At 36.9% G+C, this 15,660-nt stretch overlaps 1 long non-coding RNA gene across 3 annotated transcripts; it reads left to right on the top strand.

The window, feature by feature from the left end:
• Window positions 1-405: 405 nt before the first annotated feature.
• On the top strand, window positions 406-8,572 carry LOC120527617. 3 transcript variants are annotated; one of them, XR_005633385.1, is made up of 5 exons: window positions 406-491; window positions 784-854; window positions 932-1,105; window positions 3,110-3,212; window positions 6,934-8,572. It is a non-coding gene; the product is annotated as an uncharacterized LOC120527617 (long non-coding RNA). The 3 variants fall into 3 exon arrangements; XR_005633384.1 differs by lacking the exon at window positions 784-854 and having other exon boundaries at window positions 418-491; XR_005633386.1 differs by lacking the exons at window positions 784-854; window positions 3,110-3,212 and having other exon boundaries at window positions 418-491.
• The last annotated feature ends 7,088 nt before the right edge of the window (window positions 8,573-15,660 follow it).

The following is a 15,660-nucleotide window of genomic DNA, read 5'->3' as shown; positions in this document are numbered from 1 at the left end:
TTATTTATGTTGTGTTCCGATGTTAACTTTTTCTTTAATTCTTTGATCTAATTGGTGTTTATTTAATTATTGTTTATAAGATTTTTAATATTTATTGACATTTTTATTACTGCTAGAGAGAAGTTCCAGCTCCTTGTAACCTTGAACTTGTAATACTGGATTCAGAAATGGATGGACAGATTAAAGAAAATGTTTGTGTAAATTTGATTTTGTACATCTTGGTATGTCACCTACAATTAAATGCCAGTGTTCAGTGTTTTTATTGCTCACATCTCTTTCTTTTCACTGAGTTTCCTATGAATTGCTCCACTTTGCCCTCCCCCATAACTGCTACTGCTTTGGAAAGGCACTCCCTTTAAAGGACACCTTTTCATTACTCACGTGAGAGTTTCACACCTGTTCAGTGTTTTCTTCACAGGATTCTTGGAAAGATTTGAGACAGCCTGGCAAAAAACAATCAGAAAGAGCGCATGTATCTCTTCTCTCACACGGTATGTGTTCATGGACACCCACCACTATCTGTGTTAATTATATGTAATGATGGAAATTGCCAAATGACATTCTGACTTGGAGCCTGGATGAAATATGGTTTCAGAGCCTAACATTTATATTTTTGAAGAAATAATATATGGAATAATGCAGTGTACTGGAATGAATAATGTACTGCACATTAGTAAAGTAAATGTAAGTTAGAAAATGTTCCGCTTCATGTGTTAGATTTGCAAATGTATCACATTTATTTTTAAAACAGTTAACTGTACTAATGACTAACCTAATTCTTAGCTGAAGAAGTGAAGTGATCTGTGAAAATGTATTGTGTATAACTCAGAGGAGAGGCAAGAAACAAAAATCTAGTGAGTTAAATATTTTTTACTTCTCAATTTTCAATTGATTGCAGTGTATAAATAAAAAAGAATTCTTACTTTTTTAGCCATGTCATGGTTGGTAATTTGCAGTTCAAAACATCCACCAATTTTCTTCAGACAAGTACCCCATCTATAGAACTTCAGCTGCTCAGGATTTGAAGGGTCAGTCTCTGAGAGCGATGAGGTGGCGGTCCTAGCCTCTGCACCACCAGACTTAAATCATACAATCTGAAATTAAGGTCAGTCTGTCATTCTAACTTCTCTTTATTGGCAATGATATCTTGATATCTTTTTTTTTGGAGAAGAAAGGTGCTCAAAGATTTTTTTTGCTTGTTTAATTGAGTAATTATAGGCAATCAATACATATTTGAGTTTGGCACATAAGATAATTAATCACATGTCAGTTTTATTTAGGAGAGCTGACCTCCAAATGAAGGAAAAGTTAATTGAAAAATGTACTAATTAAAGATGTATTATTCCACTGTAGTCATAAGGTTACTTAACAAATTCATATATTGAATGTGTGCATTGAAATTGTGAACCTTGGAATTGTAATACAACCTTTAGACTGGCTGCTCTAAAGCTATAATCTGTCATTTGATGCTGTATCAAGATCCTGCTAAGTACAACCTTAAGCAAAACAAAAAAAAAAAAAATAACATGGCTACCTTTTCCTCTAGCAAGGCCAAACATGCTAGTTTTGGATATGTTTCAATTCTGCCTTAATTCATAAAAAGTGAAACAAAATCACCATTTATATCTCTGACAGCTGGCAAGTTTAATGTGTTTTTACTCTGAATGCCAATAAAAAGTTTTCATTCAGCCCTTGTCACGGATCCTTGATGTGCTTGAAGTGTCAAGCTTGTCAAACTTGCTGGCAGCATTGACATGTGCTTCCTAAAGCAACAATGTAGCAAAGGAGCCTACAACATTTACTCTGTAAATTACAAAGGTTGGGATCATCTGTAAAGTTAGATTTGGGATTGATTTAAAAGTGTGCACAAGCTTTTAAAGGATTTACTCCATGTTTCATATTATTAAATGGATTTCCGCAATGTTTGCTTACATGCAGTAAAAGAAAGAAATCCATAATGTATTTATTATGCTAAAACCAGAGTTCAGGTGCTGCTGTAACTACCGTGTAGACAGCTGCAATCCAGCTGACCAAAAAATAATTAATAATAATTTATTTCTTTGGTCGCCTGATCACCTGTCATATTTATATTTTGAATATGGTCATGCACTGAGTTACAGCCGAACGAACTGAGGTCATTTGTAATTATGGCTGAGGGTAACTAGAAAACAATAAAGCAATGATGTTCTAGAAATTGCCAAAACCAGCCACTAGATGCCGCACGGCTGTACATTTTTTATTCGTCATGTACTTGCCAGAAATAGAATGATACACTCTGCATCGAAACAGTGTGAGAAACGGTGGTGGAGCTGCAGAGGTAGCAGTCTCTTGGCTGTACTGATGTTGCAACCATCAAAAAGCTACATACTAGCAATAAGTATAAAAATACATATATCATTGCACTTACAGAGTTCCAAACTTCAGGGCACTGATTGGTCATGCCACACTGCATTTTTTGAAGTTGTGCTTCACAGAGCTGTCACGTTATTTTTGTTTTCAGTCTGTGCAGATGGTTCACACTTTTTTCTTCCATCAAGAAGACAGAAACACCTTGTAAATTGTAAGAAATCTTTCCTTATTTCACAGGGTCTCATATGTTTTCTGACTGTTGGAGGGTCCTTTTTAGGGTTTTTTTAATTTGCCCTTCTCCACGTGGCTGATTCTTGTGCATTTGGCCCACAATGCTTTCCCTTACACTTATCTGGTATGTGGCTGACTAGTCTCAAAGATCGAATTGTACTACTCTTTACCTATAGTTATGAATACTGATGAACCCCACCATACCTACAGAGCCTCAGTTGCAATGACCTGTACACTTTGTGACCAACATATGGCTAATTTGACATCACAATGGCCAGTCACAAATGGAGCTGTAAGTTGGTGCATGACTGCATGTAAATTACCTATGTAGAAGTTGTAAAAACTCATTTTTATATTGTTTTTTTTTTATTATTTCATTTTTTTCCACTTACCCTTGGTCTCAAAAAATAGTTGAGGCACCATTTGGGTTTCAGCGGGTTTGGATACCAATGAATTTAATGGTTATGGTTGTTTCCTGATTTGATACATTTTAACATTCTCCCATAGCACCATTTTGTTTATCTTACAGGCTCTGCTAAAATTAGACAGTTGTTTTAACGGGTGCCATGCCTTTTTTAGGCAGGATGACCAAGAGTGTGCAGCATGTGACATCATTACCACAGCAGTAGCTGGTATTCAAATTCATTTTTATGCTGTTTTTGACCATTTGTTTAAGTTAATAGTGTTATGGCTGTTGGTTATTTGCATTATTCTGTGTTTCTTATTAGTTTTGTGTATTCTTCAATTTATATGTGTCAATGTTTGTTCTGTTATGTTCTGTGTGTCTTGTGGGAGGTTCCATCTGCTTATCACCGTCAAGGGGTTGCCCTCAGCCCTATAAAAGCTGAGCAAACAAATAGCATGCAGTTCATCGCATGCACCGGTGTTGGTGAGTTTCTCTTGTAATTATTATTTGCTTTTTGTGATTATTGACATTATGCTCTGTTTTTGACTTTGCCTGCTGGATTTGGGGCAGAGTGGTGGCTCTGGGATTTGTAGCTCAAAAGGGTAATCCTGTCAAGAACCTTGGATGCCACCACAAGGCTCTGCACTTTCGTATTTTGCCAAATTTCGTTATGACCTGGAAGTAATTCCAAGTTCAAGATAAAACAAGGTGCTTCACCTCTCTCGGTGGGTCAGAGTCGAGAGGAAGGTGGGTGACACTCACTGGAGTGAGGTGAGAAGGAGAAAAGATGGAATTTCTGTAGTTATGTAGCAAACTTGAGGAAAAACCTGGAAAGGTACTTTGTGTGAATGAAAAAACTTATTTTAAACTTGGGACTATTTTGAGCAGTTAACCCATTTGTATTTAGTTCTTTGTAGTCACTGCTATTATATTAAAAGTAAAAAGACACTTGTCTACTTACTGGCTTGTTTACTGGGTAAACACGGGTAACAGATGCATGTTATCTAGTTCAGTGTGGACGGGTCTGCATGAGTTTCCACTTTGAAAGGCCCTCAAGTGGAGATGCATGCCTGCTGCCCATCATGATTTATCTTGATGTTCTTTTGTTGCGACCATCTTGTTTTGCAGATATGGTGTTGCAGAGGAAGTGATTAGTGTATGAACGGCACTGGATGAGAGAATCAGCAACATTCACGTTCAGTGTGACAGGCATAAATATTGTTTAGGCTAGAAATGTGACCCGGGAGAGATTAGTGTTAGATCCAGGTCAGGTGATGGTTGACCCAGAATAAAATTTGGTCTATTAGGCCAAAACGTTGCCCAATCAGGAATTATACCATGAGAAGGTACGTAATTATATGCAGTATTAAATAGGCTGCAAAGTGATTTACAGGCAGGGGAATAGAGCGCTATTCCAATTTCATCAGGGTGAGCTAACTTCACTCCAAGTTTATTGATATAGAGAGAAAGCGGGCAAAGAATGTTTTGGTTTTTCTTTTAACTTAATGGTTAACTCCCTAGAGCGCTTAAAAAGGAATTGTTTTTTTTTTTTTTGGAAGATTTTTTATTTTTCTCTATTATGGTTGTGTGCCAGTTAGTGGATGTAAGCTTATAATTAACATTCACCTTTTCCCATCTTATTTATTTATTGTAGTACTAGACATTAAGCCCGTTACAATAAAGGGTGCTAGAACAGTATTGCATAAATATTATTAGGAACAGTCTATATTAAATGGCAAGGGACCTTGACCTCATTCTGTTTGTTGTCTTAATTTTTTTGTTAAAAATATTTTTGCAAGAAGCCTAAAGTAAAAGTAAAATAATATTAAAAATAGAAACGTATATGACAATACAGTAAGTATAATTAATATTGCCTTAGTGTAAAACTTTATAACAATCTGTAATACACAATATCTGAAGAAGATATTTAAGAAAATGTTTTTATTTTTTTACCTCAGGAAATTTTTCAATAAAATTTCATTATAGACAACATTTTTTGTAAACAGTCTTGTTCAGGACCATCTACAACGTTGACAACAACATCTGTAAAACTTCTAACTCTTGATAATGCAACATATAACTGACCGTGGCTGAATACTGGTTCTGGCAAATAAATGGCAGCTTTTTCTAAGGTTTGCTCTTGAGCTTTATTAATTGTTATGGCAAAGGCTAATGTAACTGGAAATTGTTGCCTTCTTATGGTAAAGGATAAATTATTAGAGGATAGAGCCAAATCAATACGGGGAATATTCTGACGCTCATTTTCTTTTTTTACAATCGATCTCTTTGCTCGTATTTTTCTTTGTCTTTCAGCTTTCTTTTGTTGATGTTTACTTGCTGAGCTGACCGTTCTTCCAGGAGATGTTGCTTATATACGATTTGAGTGTCTGTGTCTTTTGTCCTACTTGACGTGTCCTTTTTTTTTTGGGTGGCATGTTGTTAGTAGATAGATAGTTAGTAAACATGCACGGGGCAATATGTGTGGCGTCTCCCCAGCAATGGAATTTAAAGTGCGCGGCCACGACTACCCAATCAGCACGCTCCCCAGCAATGCTGTCCTTTATTTGCTTATCATGCGCGGCTACGCCATTCACTGTGTGCCCAGCTTCCAGTGTGTGTGCGTCCACTGTCTCCCCAGCAATGATGTCCTTTATTTGCTTATCATGCGTGGCTGTGGCTACGCCATTCACTGTGTGCTCAGCTTCCAGTGTGTGTGCGTCCACAATGCCGGTCGTGCGTGTTGCACCGAGCCTCGCACATGCGTACTTCACCAAAAGACACACACACACGGACACCTGGACGCACAAAGGGGTTTTATTAAAGAGGATTTGTTTATTGTTTGCATCTTTTGATATTGCCCCTAGAGGACACCTTTTTACCTGTTGCACCTACTGTGTCTGCCTCACTTGTTGTCTCACTGACCTTCAGCCCTGATATTTTAGGTCCCCGAGTTCTTTGTAGATCCTAAGGTGTGACAGAAAGATAGAGGGAATAAATCTAGAAAGAGAACAGAAGACGTGCAGGGCAGAAGTTGCAGCTACCCTACCGCCTGAATATCCCTTTGAGAGTGCTGAAGGGTAAGGGTTAAAGGAACATTAAGAAGAGGCAGATATGCTGTAGTTACAATCTAGTGCCTCTATAACTAATAGTGAGTCATACCTGTGATGCAAGAGAGAGACAGGAGACAAAATACAATTATTGCTTCAGATGTGGACATTTGTGCTGAGCGTGTGATAAGATCTGAGGGCAGAAGGTTTTTGTTTGACTTCCATTTACTTATTACTTTCTGTTCTACATATGTTTTGTCACTAACAGAAGTGGATTATTTATTACTTTATACTGTTTCCTCATCCTGGGTGTGGACAGATGCCTTTAAGATATCCGCTCATGATATAATATTTTAAATATACATACAATTTGCCTGGAGGACATATGGATGGCAGGAGTATAACAGGGCAAAGTATTTGGAGCAGACAAGGCACAGTCCCTACTTTTTAAAAACAGGTACAAAATGATGACTGGAGGGTCCTTCCAAGCACCAGTGTGGATAGGCAGCGATTATTGGGGGTTTGAGGCCCAATCATGGTACGTAAATGATGCTCCAGAAATATTTATCAGAGGGGTAGACTAAGAGAAAATGTCCACAGAATAATTCCAATATTTTACAGAAAACACTATATACAGTGTGTCATTAAATAAAATATAATTATCCAGGTTGCCTGATACTATCTTGAAGCTTTCAATAGTTTCTTTTAAAATAATTGAAGTGAACATGAGACTGAATGGCTTGTCTTGTATTTGCTGCTTCAGTAGCTGAAATACACACACAATGTTTATTTAATAATGTAAAACTTACTTCTATAACTGATTTAAGCTATACATTTGAAATGTTCTTTTCTATTTTTTTTCAACTTGGGAATCACATTTGTCTTTTTTGCCTTTTGCAGATGCCATTCACTAACCAAGAAAAAAGGGCTACACAATGAAGAAAAACATCTTTAGTTGACTGATACTCAGCACTCCCTTCTGAAAATATTATAAATAAAAGGAAAAATATGTTGACAACTCCTTAGGCCATACAATACAACACAGCTCTATTTACCCATCAACATCTTAAGAATGCTACTTTCCAGTCCAAAAAGGCAACACCTGTTTTTAAGAGATGACATCACGTCCTGGCATTAATTTGTAGTTATCTTACAAGTGTGTGTGTGTGTGATTCTGTTTAATTTAAAACTGAAAGCACTGTAAGCATATTAATGTAGTTCTGCCATACTTGTCTGGATTTGCTACTGTTTGCAAGGCGATTAATCAATCAAAGTTAGATCAGCTCACTGTAATCATTTTAATGTATTAATAGTTGACAGGCAACAAAACACATTTCCAAATTCAAAACAGTTTATGTTTCCTTCTGTTATATGCTTACAGTTGTCTCACACCTACATAAAACAATTTAGGGTCATGATGGAGCCAGAGCCTGTCCTGGCAGCATCAGACAGAAGGGAGGAACCAGCTCTAAACGAGCCACCAGTCCAAAGTGAGGCTGATTCACACAGACCCCCCCACTCCAGTATCAGGCCAGTTTAGAATCACCAGTTGTCCTAACATGCACATCTTTTGGACATGGGAGGAAACCTGATAAATCTGCAGAAATATCCAAGCAGAAATGAGAAGATGGTTCAAACTGCTAGTAGAAAAGGCATACAGGCTTCTCCAACTTTAAGAAGCAGCTAATCCATTGTTGAGTACTCTGTGAATAAAGTGAATTTTCATAAATTTATTACAATTAATTTAAATGGAAAACATTTTTAAGCATTTCTTGATCCCATTTTTTTTCCCCACTATATGAAAACTGACAGAGTTTTACTATAGCATTAGTCATCAAAACAAGCCAGAATAAGGTATTCCCCTTCATTAAATAATGTTTAATAAAATGATTTACCTATACGCTATTTCAAAGGAATTGCCTTTCACTTTTCCTAGGGCTTTTCCAAGTTGTACTTAATCTGCTTTGGAGCATTGATGATCAGAAAAAAGTGAGAAATGTAAGCAACATAAATGAACCACAGCACATGAACACAAAAGTAAGCCTTGCTCCAGCCTGTGGATCAGCCCCACTCCATATGCAGGCTTCTGTGAGAATAGTATCTGAACATTGCATCATGAGGCATGGAAATAACTGAGTCTGGAGACTGCGCAACACCAACATTTAGCCCCACCCTCAAACATCCAGCCCTGCCCACTCGTGCAGGCTGTAACAAGGTGCATTTGGAATGACTGTGTAGATGACCAGGTGATAGCACCACTGGCACACACCCTATTCTTCATATACAGTATGCACATTTTTATAAAACATACAAAATCTGTATTTTAGATAATTGTGTGAAGAATTGTGTTCATTTGCATTGCCTATTTGTTTTTGGTTTAATACTACTGTAATATACGTTTCTAGAGAAGTATATTGAAGTAAAATTATCATTTTCATTTGAGAATGTACTAAAATAAAGTTAAAGTAGATAGAAAATTTTATATTCAAGTAAATTAGGAACATTCTCAAAACAAATACTCCATTCTGAATTAAAAATACTAAGGGTAATATGATTTTTGTTTTACTTTGAAAATATTAATTCATTTGCTAGTTTATTAAAGTGGACAACTTTGTAAGAAATCTTCAGTTTCTTGTCAATCTGTCACATGGAATAACCTTCATTTCGCAAAACAACAATAGACTGACATGTTTCTTGAGGAAGCTTTATTGTTTTAACCATTTTTGGATCTAGAATTGAATTCTAGAAATGTCCCCATCTTTCAAACCCAGGAAAGACAATTTACTAGCTTTACTGCACAGAATAACAGGTTTCAGCGATGCTAACTCAACTACAAAGATTTATCTAATAACCAGTTAGCAGGTAAACACGATTAATTATGGATCTGCTAAGATAGTTTACTATTACGTCACTGTTGTTAAATGGGTGCTGAAAGTGGGTCTTTGCAGTAATATGTGAATAATAAATTTATATATATAAAAGCCAAATACCACTGACTCACTTGGGACTTGAAATTTGGAATGTAGGTTAAACTTGGCCCATAGGTTTAAAAATTTTGTGGTCCAAGTGCGTTCTGTCTGTATGTCTGTCTGCTTTTCACAAGAGAATTACTTAACAGATTTAGATCTGTTTTCTATAATTTGCTTGAACTTTCTAGTTGTTTTTGCGACTTCTCTCATTGCGCTAAGTACCATAGTTCGCTTGCAGGAGCAATATATTCACCCTAATCTGAGACAGAGGCTGCAGGCCAAGAGGAGCGGGAAGCATGACGTCAGGAGTGGCAAGCTGGGCAGGGCCCTCCTCGCTGTACTGTTTCACTACTACATGGGCTAATATATATATATATATATATATATATATATATATATATATATATATATATATATATATATTGTATACACACAGTATATATATATAAACTTAGCTGTTGTTCTAGGTTAAAACCAGCATGTGGAAAATCTCATTGTAACCACATTGTTAAGGAGTAATGTTTGACGTTTTTTAGAGAGAGACCAGAGCTCCATGTGTTTTAAAGGGTAGCTGCTGATTGCCAGAGCTACCATGGCCATGTGCTTTTCTCCCCATGCAAGGAACACTTTCCCATTAGAGCTGAATACGATCAGATATAGTGCCAACATCTATTGATTTTTAAAGTTTGTCCTGTTTCATTACTATGTGGGCAGCTATTTATATTATAAACCGTTTCAAGCAGAAATAGCCATTTGCAAACTTTAGTTTTATCTTGGCTATATTTCTAAATCAATTTAATGGTACCTTGAATAAAAGTAACAGTTTCTATCAAAAGCTTCAATATTTCTGGGTGATTATGATGGGGGAGGGAGGATAAAGCTAAACCATAATAGTATTGTGAAGGAGACAAAGGTTTTTAATTAATATGCTTTTCTTCAGTAATCAAGATAAAACACTGCAGCTGCTTCCAATGGCAGATTTGAGCCAGAGGGAATCACAAAGTGAATCTTTTTGTGGCTGACACTGAATTTATTTGCATAGTCGACCAGCCGGTCTGCCTCTTGTGACAGCCTTCAAGCTAAGTTTTAGTTTGGCAACTGGTATATTGAAATGTTTACAAAATGTTACAGAAGATGAAACTATGCTTGAAAAGTAGTGTAACATGACAGCAACCAATCACACGCCTAGGGTAAGAACGAGCGTCTCCAGCCAACAATAACCTGGAAGAATGGCTTGTGGCAAATCTCATCACTTACATAAACATTTCATTAAAATCAAGCTAACCAATAAATCCAACAGCTTTCAGTCTTTTCGTTAACATGCTTTCATTAAATATACTGCTTTTTCAAAAGTAGTCAAGGCCAGGGCTTGTTTAGAATATATGAAAGTATATATTTCATTACATAGCATACAACTTTTATAATTATATTTTGCTAAATTTAAGCATAGTTTTGCTGCAAAATTTTCTATCTGTTCACTTTAGTTTAGTAACTTGTCATGTGTCAATGAAATCTTATCATTCCCCAAAATCAACTCCTTGCTGACTAGATGTCATATTGGCTCTTTTGCTTTCTACATTATTTACAAAACATCGGTGAGCAACAAAAAATAAAAACATATATTAAATAAATAAAAACTTGGTATGATGTGGATAGAGACTGATAATGAGTAAGAATTCTTATTTAAAATAATTCATCCCATCCCATCCCACAGATGTCCACTTGTTTTAAGAACTGGCGACTGCTGAATTAACTGTAGATTTTGGGGACCATTTGGATTACTATTTGGATAAAAAAAAAATCAATAATTAGTGCATTTCTGCCATGAGGGATTTCAGTGGATCAATAAAAAGTCTGCTCAACTTCACAGTGTTCATAAGAAATGTACTGATTAATTTCTTGAAGGTGAAGTACATAATAAACAGGAATAGTTACAACAAATATTTGAAATATTAAAATGTGTCCTTCAATTGAAATTGTTTTTAAAGTTTAAATATTCTCGATTGTAATAGAAATTTGTAATTTTTTTTTTACCCTGAGGTCCATAGGGGGTTAGACCCTAATAAAGGATTAAAAATCAAAATTCCTTTTAAATTCAAAATCACTGACATTAAAATAGGCTAAAATGATACTTCATACACTTATGTCTGAAAATTGCTATTTATAACTTTCTGGGAGTAACTCTTACAAGGCTAGGCCCACCAATAAATAATCGGATATCAAAGATAGTGTCATATTTGTGATCAGCAACCTCCAAAGTGCTTAAAATGACACTCCACATTGCTATATTACCTATTGATTGTCATTTTTTCTGAAGTTTTGTGAAAAGGAGCAACATTGATCTCTTAGTGCCATTAGAGGTTGAAACCCTGGGGACAGCTGATGTGGCATGCACAACTTCTGATCATTTTTGCGGAGGACACCTACTAGTTTACTCTTTATCATAAGAGTGTTGTTTCTTGCACAGCATTTGGTCCAAAAATGGCCTAAAAATAAGGATTTTTTTGGGTCTACAGGGCCAAACACAGGAGGGAACCGTCATACATAACTAGACATCAAGACGCGTTGAACGGTGTATCATATGTAGGGGTTTCTTGTATCAGTGAATCAGGAGGTGCTTGACAAAAAAAAAGTTGAAGTGACGGGTTGGATAATGGATGGATGGATTTCAAAGCATTCATAAGTAATTCTTATGAGCAAAATAAAAATGTTCAGAAATTTAATGCCTTTTAAATATTGCTGTATTCATAAATAGAGATCCAATATGAGTTCATGTTCAGAGGGAAGAAGAGTGGCTGCAGAATGCAGTGGAACCTTGGGTCATGAACATCTTGGACCACGTACAAATTGGGTTACGACCAAAAAGTACGCCAAACTTTTGCATCTGTTCACGACCATACACTCGGGTGACGAACAAGCCAGTCTCCCTTCCAGTTTGTACGCGCCTATGATTTCTGCACGTCTTCAGTCTCTCCCTGTGCATTCCATGTGCAGTGAGCGAGTGAGAGAGAGAGAGAGAGAGAGAGAGAGAGAGAGTGTGAGAAGGCAGTTAAAGACGGCAGTAAGGCAGAGAAGGCAGTTAAAGAATGCACCGGGCTTGTTTTTAAAGAAACAGCTTCGAGCATTGTTTTAATCTTGTATTTAATGAAGACTTTTTTCTATTGGATTTTAACCTCCACTTCTCCACTATTTTTATGGGATCAGTTATTTATTGAAGGATTCTGAAAGCACTGCACTTTATTTAATTTGTACTTTGTTTTTGACTGTTGTTTTGTTGATTTTAATAAAAGCACTTGGCACTTTTTGCACCATCCGATTGCTCCATTGTAGTGCCTCACTGTCATACTCATCTGTAACATTACCGACGGTGACGGGTTTATGGGCTTCCGGAAGTGAGATGGGAGCATGCAGCGAACCTGCATTGTCACAGACTTTACCTGAAAACTGCAATCTCCTCTCCACCCAGTTCCTCCTCACTTCCTTCATGCCAGAACTCGACTCATACAAGGTTAGTTTTCTTGGTTGTTTATGGTTAGTTTTTGTATAAATTATGGATTTTTCAAATGTTCATTTTTTTCCCTGTGCTTAAAACTTATTAAAAAAAGTGTTTACAGAGAGCGGTTCGTAAGGCTATAGTGTGAACTCTTGCAATGTTAGTTTTCTCTGTTCAAGGTTTTATCAGTGTTATTTAATGTTTTTACTTTTAGTTTACTATTACACTGTGCATTCTATGGTATAATTAACTATTTTTTCGCTTAAAAATCTTTAAAGAAATATATTTACATACAGTTTGTACGGTCCGGAACGGATTAATTGTATTTACATACAATCTTATGGAGGAAATTACTTCGGGTCACAACCAAATCAGATTGTGACCAGAGTTTTGCAACGAATTATGGTCGTGACCCGAGGTTCCACTGTACTTGTTCTTTCTTCACAAGTGAGAACCAGAAGAACGCCTAAATCAGACTCACCCTAGAAAGTCAAGATGGCCACCAGCAACAAACTATGCCCAATGACATCTCTGAAAGGATCAGGTAGGAATTCCTGTTCTGTTCACATGATCCAGAATGATAGAATAAAAGAGCAGACCAGAAGATAAAGAGTCATTTCTCATCTGGCTACAAGAGCAGGAGGGAAACTTGCTCTATAAAGAGTGCATGAATTGCTAAATTATGGACAAAGCCCTTAAGAATAAAGAATACCAAAAGGTAACCTTGTATATATTTAGCACTTACCTTGGGACTGACTAAAAAAGTGTTAAATGTGGGAAACCGTTAGGGTTCCATTAGTACAAGTCTGTCATTTTTGTGATTACTAATTATGATCAAGTTTAAGCATGTTCTGATTTGTTTTATTTAATTTTTGAAAATTATTATTTCCCCATCAGCCTCCAGGAATGTGTTGTATGTGACATCATTTATAGCGCCAGCATAAAAGTTGGCTGGAAGGTTTTCTGACTATTCATTATCAGGATCCTCTATTTGATTTCACAGCTGTTTTCTCTGAAAGACTTACTGGATTTTAGAGCAAAATATTTTTTCTTGCTTTAGACTTTCATTTTTGGGTTAGCACTCCTATTTTTTGACAACTGGTTGGCAGTCCTTTTGATATTGACCTCCACCTGTCTATGACCATGTCTTTTCTCTTGATGCCATTTTTGAATTATCATTGTCTCTTCTTGAGCCAGTACAGAAATGGAACCGCAATTCTTCAGAAAGTATTTCCACTACTTTCATAATCACTGATTTGAAAAGAGTTACATTTAACTCCCACCATTCTTGGCTCCTCTCTCTTTTGTATACAAGTTTCTATGGAAAGATACAGCAGTAATAACTGCATTGAAAGCAACAGCTATGATTTTTTTGCTAAGAAACAGAAGACCTTAAGACCAATAGGGTTCAATTGATTTAACAAACTTTCATGATAGGTGAAAAACAAGGTCAGTAGTCAAGAGAAAACTTTAACCAGGAACATGAAAGTTTTAACCAAGCAAATTGTTTAATTATTTTACAAAAGAGAGTGTTTGTTTCCTTCATTTTTATATAAAGTTCTGACAAGATGATACAGGACCCCTTTGGTCTTTAACAATGCAATGTATAGTACATCACCAAACTGAGGCATGTGCTTCAGCAACTTTCTCAAAGAAGGCATCTATAGAAAGTACACATGACTTCAGCACTGGAAGATATCAAGAAAGACAGGTTGTAGCGCACACACCCACCAAGCACACACTAGGTACAATTTAGGATTGCCACCTAACCTGCATGTCTTTGGGAGGAAACTGGAGCACCCGGAGGACACCCATGCAGACACGGGGAGAACATGCAATCTCCACGCAGGGAGGACCCGCGAAGTGAACCCGGTTCTCCTAACTGTGAAGCCGCAGCGCTATCCACTGAGCCATAGGAAGTTAACATTTATGAATCTGTTTTCTTTTTTATCTGAACAGATACCAGCAAAAACATTTTCTTTTATCAGGGAGCAGCATAAACAGTCTATGCTCAGTAGCAATGCTTTGAGGGCTAAATTTTTTTCCAAAAAATCAGTTTTCTGAAAAGCGCACAAAGCAATGGTGTCACACATAAATCAACATAAAAGTCTGTTTGCACATAAGTGTCTGTCCTGCCAGGCAAATGTTGCCATAGGTGCATCAGCTACATGAACGTGTTTAGCACCACGATCAGCTGGGGACTGATCAGCTGATGCTGGTACTGTATCTCACTTTTGTTTTCAATCTACATTTCCAGATCAACTGCATCAAAATCGGAGTCTGACAAATCAGAGTCCGATTCAGCAATACAGTAATCCCTCGCTATATCGCGCTTTGACTTTCGCGGTTTCGCTCTATCGCGGATTTTATATGAAAGCATAACTAAATATATAACGTGGATTTTTCGCTGCTTCGCGGGTTCTGCGGACAATGTGTCCATTTACTTCCTGTACATGCTTCCTCAGTTGGTTTGCCCAGTTGATTTCATACAAGGGACGCTATTGGCTGATGACTGAGAAGCTAACCAATCAGAGCACGCAGTTAAGTTCCTGCTTGCTGAATGCAGTGTTAACCAGGAAGTCTCGTCTCGCTCATTCAGCATCAACGTGTTTCGCTGTGTAAAGAGTTGTGCTCTTTTGTGTTTATCTTTGTGCATAGTCAAGCCCTTCATTATGGCTCCAAAACGATCTGCTACTGCTTCACGGGCCGTGCCCAAGCGCAAACGGAAGATGTTAATGTAAATGTTTTGGATTTGTTGAAGGCTACGATTCTTTTTATTTAAAAAGTAGGAAAGGAATATAAGATCTACGGCCGCAGTGTCCTTTTAACCAGGGTGCAAAACAAGTTGTAAGTGGATGTAATAAGGCAGTAGTCTGGATGGAATCTGCTTTAGGGATTTGGATTGAAGACTGCCAGAAGAAGAACAACGGCAGTGCTTCACAATCGCCTGAAGTGGCTCCTTTAAGGGCTGTAACGCTCTCCTTTGTTGTGCAGTAAAATAAAACTCATTGTTATCGGACAAGTCATCGTGTCATTGTTGGTGAGTAACCATAATTAATTTTCTACTTACAGTACTTAGTACATGTACGTACGTTTAGTGTCACTGTACACACACATTTACTGTATACTATTTTTGTTGCATTGTACGTATTTATTGCTGGTAGC

Source organism: Polypterus senegalus, chromosome 4 (assembly GCF_016835505.1).
Source record: "Polypterus senegalus isolate Bchr_013 chromosome 4, ASM1683550v1, whole genome shotgun sequence".
Taxonomy (NCBI): Eukaryota; Metazoa; Chordata; class Cladistia; order Polypteriformes; family Polypteridae; genus Polypterus; species Polypterus senegalus.
This window is presented reverse-complemented; position numbering and strand designations above follow the sequence as displayed.